Source organism: Cherax quadricarinatus, unplaced genomic scaffold, assembly GCF_038502225.1.
Source record: "Cherax quadricarinatus isolate ZL_2023a unplaced genomic scaffold, ASM3850222v1 Contig51, whole genome shotgun sequence".
Taxonomy (NCBI): domain Eukaryota; kingdom Metazoa; phylum Arthropoda; class Malacostraca; order Decapoda; family Parastacidae; genus Cherax; species Cherax quadricarinatus.
This window is the reverse complement of record NW_027195077.1, coordinates 362,110-371,596: the sequence shown is the minus strand read 5'-3', so window position 1 is coordinate 371,596 and position 9,487 is coordinate 362,110. Positions and strand designations below refer to the sequence as shown.

At 42.0% G+C, this 9,487-nt stretch overlaps 1 pseudogene; it reads right to left on the bottom strand.

Moving 5' to 3' along the window:
* Positions 1-1,946: 1,946 nt before the first annotated feature.
* Positions 1,947-9,487, bottom strand: part of LOC138851168 (organic cation transporter protein-like) — a 233,101-nt pseudogene continuing 225,560 nt past the window's right edge.

Genomic DNA, 9,487 nt, shown 5'->3' with positions numbered 1-9,487 from the left:
ATATATATATATATATATATATATATATATATATATATATATATATATATATATATATATATATATATATATATATATATATATATATATATATATATATATATATATACCACCTCTAGAACTGGACTGGGGGCCCACATCCTCAGAGAAGAGAATGGACGTACTATAGGGAAAACTCAAGGCTCTCCGAGCAGCTGTTTAAATATTTTCTTCTCTTACCACCCCTGTACGTATTCTATATTCTATGTGAACTTTATTTATAGATAGAATACATTGACAAAAAATAAAACAAATATGAATACATTGGTACAATATATCAAAGATTATGAATCTCCTCCAGCTCTTCTGAAGGCGGACGTGAGCCAAATATGCATCAAGCATTTCCCCTCTGGATGGCCAAGATGAGGCACTGGAACATGAAAGTGGCCGCCCTCGGGTCCCTGATGGTGTCGATGAGTCTGGAACCCAGTTCTTTAAGGAAGCATGTGGCGTTTTCTTTCCATGATCCTCAGGTCTCTGATCCAACTGTGATAAATGATACTGTTGGCTTATGTCACTGTACTTGCTGATCTTGAATTCCTCCCTGTGATCAGCAGCTCCTCCCTGTCGCCCAACACTATGATGGATGTAGGTGTCAGCCAGCGTCGACACGCAGGATAGTCCCATGTTAAAAGAGTGACATTCTTCCAAGGATAGATGGGGCTGTTTGCTGGGTTGTGAGTATTGTTGGCTCTCTCTCAGTTGTTCATCCAGCTGTAGCAAGGCTTCTCTTCATGATGTCGTTGACTTCATTGTATCATGCGTGCCAGCCCTTGGTTCTGGAGCAGTTAAGACCATGTAGACCACATTGGTCAGCTTGCACATCACCGCAAATACACGAATATTCCGTGTAAATTTAGGCAGCGAGGCAGAGAGCCAATGAAATTCGGTGGGTCCTAGGGTCGAGGCATGTTTCCGTTGCCGAGATGGGAACTGTTTGGAGGAAGTCCCCAGAGTGAAGTGTGCTCGCAGTTTAGAGACTAGCAGCCTCATGTTACAGCCCTAAACATGTCGGCAAGCACCTTCTCAGGTGTTTGTAGGCCAGTGTTGCACTAGGTTTTGGTGCTGGAGCAGTAAGAATCTGTCATTCGGTAATGGCACTGGCGTAGCTGGGGTCCCGTATTTCTGCTGAGTCACCAAGGTGGTCCAGATGACTTTGTTTTATTAACTCGTTCGATACTATTGAAGAGAAAAGGAAAGCTGGTAGGGCACTCTGGGAAGATTTGCATACTCCCAGCCCCCAAGCCTGGGGGGCTGGGAGTGAGGCTTGCAAGCACTGTCCATCTTCAAGGGAAAGATTCAATACACTGTCTAGTATGCTCTTAAGGAGATAGTCATATTCCTTAAGTTTCGGATTGCTGAAGCCTGGTGAGCATAAAAGGAAGTAGGTGAGTTTTGGGATGAACAGGCACCTAGTGAGTGTATGTGTATCAATGTCTTTCATCCTGCCTTCCATCCTCGTGAGGTCTGAGATTTTCTTTTCTAGGATCAGATCGCTGGCATTGTGCCCAAGAGGAGCACCAAGGAGAGTGCTGTTGGCAGGATCAATGGCTCGTGCTCATGGTAAAACAGCACTAATATTTTGAATAATCTGTCGTTTGGTAGAAACTATTTCACATTGGGTGGGGTTTGAAGATAGCCCCAGGCTCTCTCCCACGTCTTTAATCTTTCTGATGTCCACTAGGAGAGATTCTGTTGTGCCAGCTAGGGTACCATCATCCAAGAACCAGATATTGAGCACACTATAGCTAGCCGGGGGATCGAACCCGCGTCGTGAATTTTGACTGGCCACTCAAAATTCATGATGCTCTAAACCGCTGGACCATACAATCCTACAAACAACATGACCATAGCGAAGTAGGCTTGCTTGAAGCAAGCCTAGTTCGCTAGGCTCATATTTCTAGTATTTAAACATCTTCTGCAGCAGTATTTTCTTCACCTGGAGACTTCTTTTGACAACTGGAAAAACACGTGAAGTGCCATATTGACTGACCACTGAAAGAAAAGTATATAAAAACGTGTTATTGTCAAGAACATTATACTTATTTTGTTGATGGTTAGGTTAGGTTAGGTAAGGTTCGTCAGGAAACAGGTCAAATGTTTCCTGACGCGGGTCTTAGTCAGATGATGACCCGCCTTTGGAGCTTTTGGTCATCTGACCGAGGCCTTCCGCTGGCTTACCGGTCCACCCCTTTAAAAATTATGGTCATTTATAACAACAGGGTCACACATGATACAACAGGGTCACACTTGATGCAACAGGGTCACACTTGATACAACAGGGTCACACATGATACAACAGGGTCACACATGATACAACATGGTCACACTTGATACAACAGGGTCACACATGATACAACAGGGTCACACATGATACAACAGGGTCACACTTGATACAACAGGGTCACACATGATACAACAGGGTCACACATGATACAACAGGGTCACACATGATACAACAGGGTCACACATGATACAACAGGGTCACACTTGATACAACATGGTCACACTTGATACAACAGGGTCACACATGATACAACAGGGTCACACATGATACAACAGGGTCACACTTGATACAACAGGGTCACACATGATACAGCAGGGTCACACTTGATACAACAGGGTCACACATGATACAACAGGGTCACACATGATACAACAGGGTCACACTTGATACAACAGGGTCACACATGATACAACAGGGTCACACATGATACAACAGGGTCACACATGATACAACAGGGTCACACATGATACAACAGGGTCACACATGATACAACAGGGTCACACATGATACAACAGGGTCACACATGATACAACAGGGTCACACTTGATACAACAGGGTCACACATGATACAACAGGGTCACACATGATACAACAGGGTCACACATGATACAACAGGGTCACACATGATACAACAGGGTCACACATGATACAACAGGGTCACACTTGATACAACAGGGTCACACATGATACAACAGGGTCACACATGATACAACAGGGTCACACTTGATACAACAGGGTCACACTTGATACAACAGGGTCACACATGATACAACAGGGTCACACTTGATACAACAGGGTCACACATGATACAACAGGGTCACACATGATACAACAGGGTCACACATGATACAACAGGGTCACACATGATACAACAGGGTCAGACTTGATACAACAGGGTCACACTTGATACAACAGGGTCACACATGATACAACAGGGTCACACTTGATACAACAGGGTCACACATGATACAACAGTGTCACACATGATACAACAGGGTCACACATGATACAATAGGGTCACACATGATACAACAGGGTCACACTTGATACAACAGGGTCACACTTGATACAACAGGGTCACACATGATACAACAGGGTCACACTTGATACAACAGGGTCACACATGATACAACAGGGTCACACATGATACAACAGGGACACACATGATACAACAGGGACACACATGATACAACAGGGTCACACATGATAAAACAGGGTCACACATGATACAACAGGGACACACATGATACAACAGGGTCACACATGATACAACAGGGTCACACATAATACAACAGGGTCACACATGATACAACAGGGTCACACATGATACAACAGGGTCACACATGATACAACAGGGTCACACATGATACAACAGGGTCACACATGATACAACAGGGTCACACATGATACAACAGGGTCACACATGATACAACAGGGTCACACATGATACAACAGGGTCACACATGATACAACAGGGTCACACATGATACAACAGGGTCACACATGATACAACAGGGTCACTCATGATACAACAGGGTCACACATGATAGAACAGGGTCACAAATGATACAACAGGGTCACACATGATACAACAGGGTCACACATGATACAACAGGGTCACACATGATACAACAGGGTCACACATGATACAACAGGGTCACACATGATACAACAGGGTCACACATGATACAACAGGGTCACACATGATACAACAGGGTCACACATGATACAACAGGGTCACACATGATACAACAGGGTCACACATGATACAACAGGGTCACACATGATACAACAGGGTCACACATGATACAACAGGGTCACACATGATACAACAGGGTCACACATGATACAACAGGGTCACACATGATACAACAGGGTCACACATGATACAACAGGGTCACACATGATACAACATGGTCACACATGATACAACAGGGTCACACATGATACAACAGGGTCACACATGATACAACAGGGTCACACATGATACAACAGGGTCACACATGATACAACAGGGTCACACATGATACAACAGGGTCACACATGATACAACAGGGTCACACAGCACCTAGGAAACTGGACGTAATCAGGGTTTATCCAAGGTAATAAGCTGGTATTTCAAGTAATAAGAGTGTTTCAGTGGCATCATGACATCCACTTGATGGGTGACGACATTAAACAGTATTTAAAAAAATGAATGAGTGATGTTTAATATGCTTAATATATTTTTGGAAAATTTCTAAGTCATCAGACAAAAAGGGAGACCGCAAGCTCTGGTAAAAAAAATCACCAAATACTTTGCCTAACTTTCTCTCCATAATTTGCTTTAACAATCCTTCCCCAGATATTAACGAAACCTTTAATTTGACATCATGTAATAATCACTGGAAACAGTGGAAGAACTGGAGAAGTGAAGTTGAGGATATCAGTCCCTCAGCCTTGATATGTTAAATCACATAGTCTTCTTATGTCTAAAACACAAACATGTTTAATGGAACCAGAGGAGAGATGCAGCATTCAAAAACACCATTACAGGTGGGTGGGACCCATTAGTGTTAGTAGGTCATGACCAAGACTTGAACCAGTGGTTAGAAATAGCTATCCTCAGTAACAAGATATAATTTAGGTCCACTGTCAGACATGAATGATTATATTAATGATATCCAATACTGACAAGTTGATTAAGAAAAGACATTTGCAACACCTGGTTAAATTTACTGATGATATGTTACGTCAACATTAACTATTTCTATCCATTATTAAGGATGTATATTTGAGATAGTGGGAATAATCTCCATCTTCATGAAGATGGAGACTTACATACTAGAAACAGACAGAAGGTGAAGCTGTTGAAGATGTCATCCCAGATATGTGGAAACTATTAGTGGAAGTACGTTATGTCTAAGAGTTGGGCCAAAGGTTAGTAATAGAGTTGTAGAAAATATCTTGTTACAGAGGATGTCTTCTACAGCTCTAATATTAATCTCTAGCTGAACTCTGTTCATGACTTGCCTTTGCTAGAAGAATAATGTCCACCTGTAATTATGACTTCAAATTCTAAATTTTTCCTCAGGCTCCAATATGTCTCCATTCTCAAACATCGGCTATACTTTAAAACTGTCAGTTTCTGACAGTTTTGAAGGATTTATAAATTAATTATTTTTTTAGTATTCTATATATTTAGATGTTTTAAAAATCTTCAAAATTTCTTTCATCACTGTTTTTCAGCGCTAACATGGATTAAAGAATATCCATACTCATTCATTAATCACAAAATCTATTATTCAAAAGCCAGAATACGAAATCTAATATCATTCTCACCTGCCAAAAGCTTCACTTTCTTGTATAGTTTGTGGTAATTCAGAGCCAACAGTCTCTGGCAGGAAGACAGTAAGACAACCACAGACTACTGACAACACACCGAATATAAGTAGTGGTAATGGCTGGTATATATCAACCTGTGGAAGACGTATAATATAAGTAGTGGTAATGGCTGGTATATATCAACCTGTGGAAGACGTATAATATAAGTAGTGGTAATGGCTGGTATATATCAACCTGTGGAAGACGTATAATATAAGTAGTGGTAATGGCTGGTATATATAAACCTGTGGTCATAAAAGAGAGTTATATAAATGGACATACTAAAACCGTTCTTGATGCATACAGTGATTATCACATTCACCATTAGTTAGCCCAGTGTTGATCTGACGTTCTATCTTAATTCAGACTTTATCGACGCTTTTTAATCATCTGCAGTCAGTCTGTCTAAAAAATAATTCTTTAGAGTTTTTCAACTCTGAGATATTTCACGTTTTTGACGAGAGTTTCATTTCCACCTTCACTTTATCAAGTAGTGATCAACGTCTTGTATAGGTTAATCACTTTTAACTCATAATAATAACTAGATGCGCTTTGGTCACCGTGAGTTCCATAACTCCCGTCCAGTGTGTCATCTTACAGGCGACTACAATAGTGCACGTAAACGTCAGTAATGAAGATTTGAAGCAAAGTAAAAGAAACATTTACAAGTTATCATATATATTAAGGAAGAGGTAAGTGTGTTTGGTATGACTAGTCTTAATGTTTGTATGGGAAGTTCTCTCTCTCCAGAGATGGACCGTGTGTGACGCCATCTAGCGAGGGAATTCTCTTTGTTTCCGTTTCATCACCTGCCGTGACGGGGTTAGAACCAGCATCATAGGCGATATGTGCATCAGCAATGGTAACATGGGCAGTTCTTAACAAAGAAAAGGTTCTGACGACCAGGCAGTCATCTAGAAGACATTGTTCAAGGCTTTTTGTTCACTTTACCCAGTCTATGGCTATGGTGGTGGCATGGCAAGGATGAGCAATGCTATAGTACCATTGTGAGGCTGACAAAGAACACAGGACGATATTAATCTACACAGCAAGTATAGTGACATGTGGTCCAGTGGTTAACTCATTGCATGAGAATTTTAGGATTCACTTGCTATGGGTTCAATCCCTACACGTTCCCTAATTTGATTAGCCAGTACAATATCAGACCGCAGTTTGGTGGTTAAACTAAGGTTATAAGAAAGTGGAAATGATTCTTACATCTTAGTTTTAAGCACATATTCCTGTTCGCCTGATAAATCTCTGTGAGCCGTATATACTAAGTGGCAGTTTATAACCATGTAATATCCACAAAAAATCAGATAACTAGTAAGCCATAATTACTAAATGGCAGTGTACCATACTCGTAACTTCTTAATGAAAGTTTTCCACAAAACCAAACTATAAAGTGGCAGTTTATCATCAAGATAAAACTACTAATTATTGATTTATCATCAAGCAATAACCACCTAGTTGTTTACCAATAAATTATAAATGTTACTTTGAAATTTATCACCAGAGTGATCGCAAAATATTTACAAGTGTTGCTCAGAAGAAACATTTTAATGTTTGTCCTCTTCAAGGGGAGCTTCCTGCAGCAGTGAAGAGGCTATTGTTCTGAGGAATTGGAGCTTTTAGTCTTTTTCCTCCAACCGAACCCAATTACTCCCAAATCCTCCCCTTTCCTGTCCCATCCTCCCCATCCCTCCTTTCCCATTCCTACTTTCCCGATCACTACTCTTTCCCTTTCTTCTTTTCAGCCTTTTGGATTCTTCCCTCTTACATTCTAGTACTTAGGTTGGGGGAAGGGTACCATGGTCCATTCCATTCCTTTGAGGTCGTTAGTGGTAGTACAGTTTGCCTTTCAGTCTGGATCATCTGGAGATCCCAATCTATATCTGATCTACCGGGGGAAGGCATCGTGTGTCTTTCAGGTGATGGTTGTATCTCTGTAGGCTGCCTGTCGGATTCCTGGAGGTGGTGACCGAAGGAGGTATGTTTTGTGGCCGGAATCCGACCGCCCTCTCTTTTGTTTGCTAAGATGGCTCGGTAGATGGGAGGTTGCTATCCAGGATTTCTGGTTTACTGGCATGAAGGGTCAGGTATGGCACGGTTTCCTGCCACATCTGCACTACCGGCTGCGCTGAGGTTCTCTTGCGTGCGGAGGGGGATTTTTGGCCCTTTCATTCCTCCTAGGAGCTACCCCACCACCTACCCCCCCCTTTTTTTTTCTTTCATTTTTCCTTTCTTTTTTTTATAAAAACAAAAAAAGAAAAGAGAGACCTAACCATGGAGTCCCAAATCAATGAAACTGCTCCTCCTGGGCCTCTTTCTATAGCAGCACCCTCATACGACCCTGCCTCGTTACCAGACCATCCTTTATACCTTTCTAACGTCCCTGTATCTTCTGCTGGTGACATTCTGTCGCACGCTCCTGATACCAAGGCTCGGCCTGACTCCTTTGACACATCCGACCTCCGCATATCTTTGACTATGCTTCCGGCTTCATCCCATATGGTGTAGCGGTTTTCAGATTGCTTGCCTTCCTCAAAATGGACCACCTCTGGCCCCACATCTAAATGACCACGACCTTCCTCTGATGACACTACTTCGAATGCCACTTACTCATAAATGACCAATTCAACAATCTCTCCCTTTACATACTTCACATCATAGCAAACAATGGACTAAGTTTTTTACTCTGCAGCCAACATCTTTCTCAGACTCTTTCTGATCATAGTATCAGCAAGGCGCTCCTACGTCATGTTAGTCGAAATATTTCGTTTCATGCTTTCAAGAGTGGTGCACGCATCGTCACGGTACATAATGATGGCCAAACTTACGATCTTTATCTCCTTACCACCATAGATGCTATTCCAGTAACAGTTCAGAAACAATTCTTGTAGTGATGCCGTCGTTCTAACTCATACCATTGTTCAGCGTGATTTCCAGGCATGTGGTGAAGACATTCTGGAACAACTTGAGCTCCAAGACTTCCCAATTCTCAAAGTAGAGACATATGTACTACCTGCCAGTGGGCGTAGACGCTACCCTTGAAATGTAGCTTGCTTAACTTTTCACTGCCGTTAGCTTTCTTCCTCAGTATATATTGAGGGACACCAATTACAAGTCCGACAGGTGATTTCTACACCACAACAGTGTAGAAATTGCTGGAGTTTTGGCTATCCATGGCAGAGTGCCCAGTCAGTGGTGACGAAGATCATACCAATATATCTTTCAGTCTCCTTCCCTCTTGCCTTAATTGTAATGAAGCTCACCCATCTTCTTCTCGTCGCTGCAAAGTTTACTTAAATGAAAGAGAAATCCATTGCCTCCAAGGGAGATTTCGCCATATTTCTTATTCTAGACTTACTAAGAAGCCACCAACCTCTGGGGTCCCAACTCCCACAGTCTCCTCTGTGGTCACATCTTCCACAGTTGCCCCAGCATCTAACTCTTTTGCAGTCCTGGACTCCGAGATCCCTACCTCATATTGTTCTCAAATCATCTCGCTTGTAAGTTTCTATGTCTACAAGACCTCGCACAACAGCTCCTCCCCTTCGCCCCTCTACTTCTCCAAAGTCCAAAACATTACTAAAGTGTAAATCTTTAACCTCTCTTTCACTTATCTTTCTCGGACATTTTTCCTTTCCTATCTCAGAATCTAGTTCTTTACCTCTTACTAGCTCTGTTACAAGTGTGGAGATTCATCCTTCCCCTCGTACAGTCACCTCCTCTCTTGTCCCCTCCCAAGTTTCTTCCCAAGTTAACTCAAATCTCTCATCCCCCCTTCATTGGTAA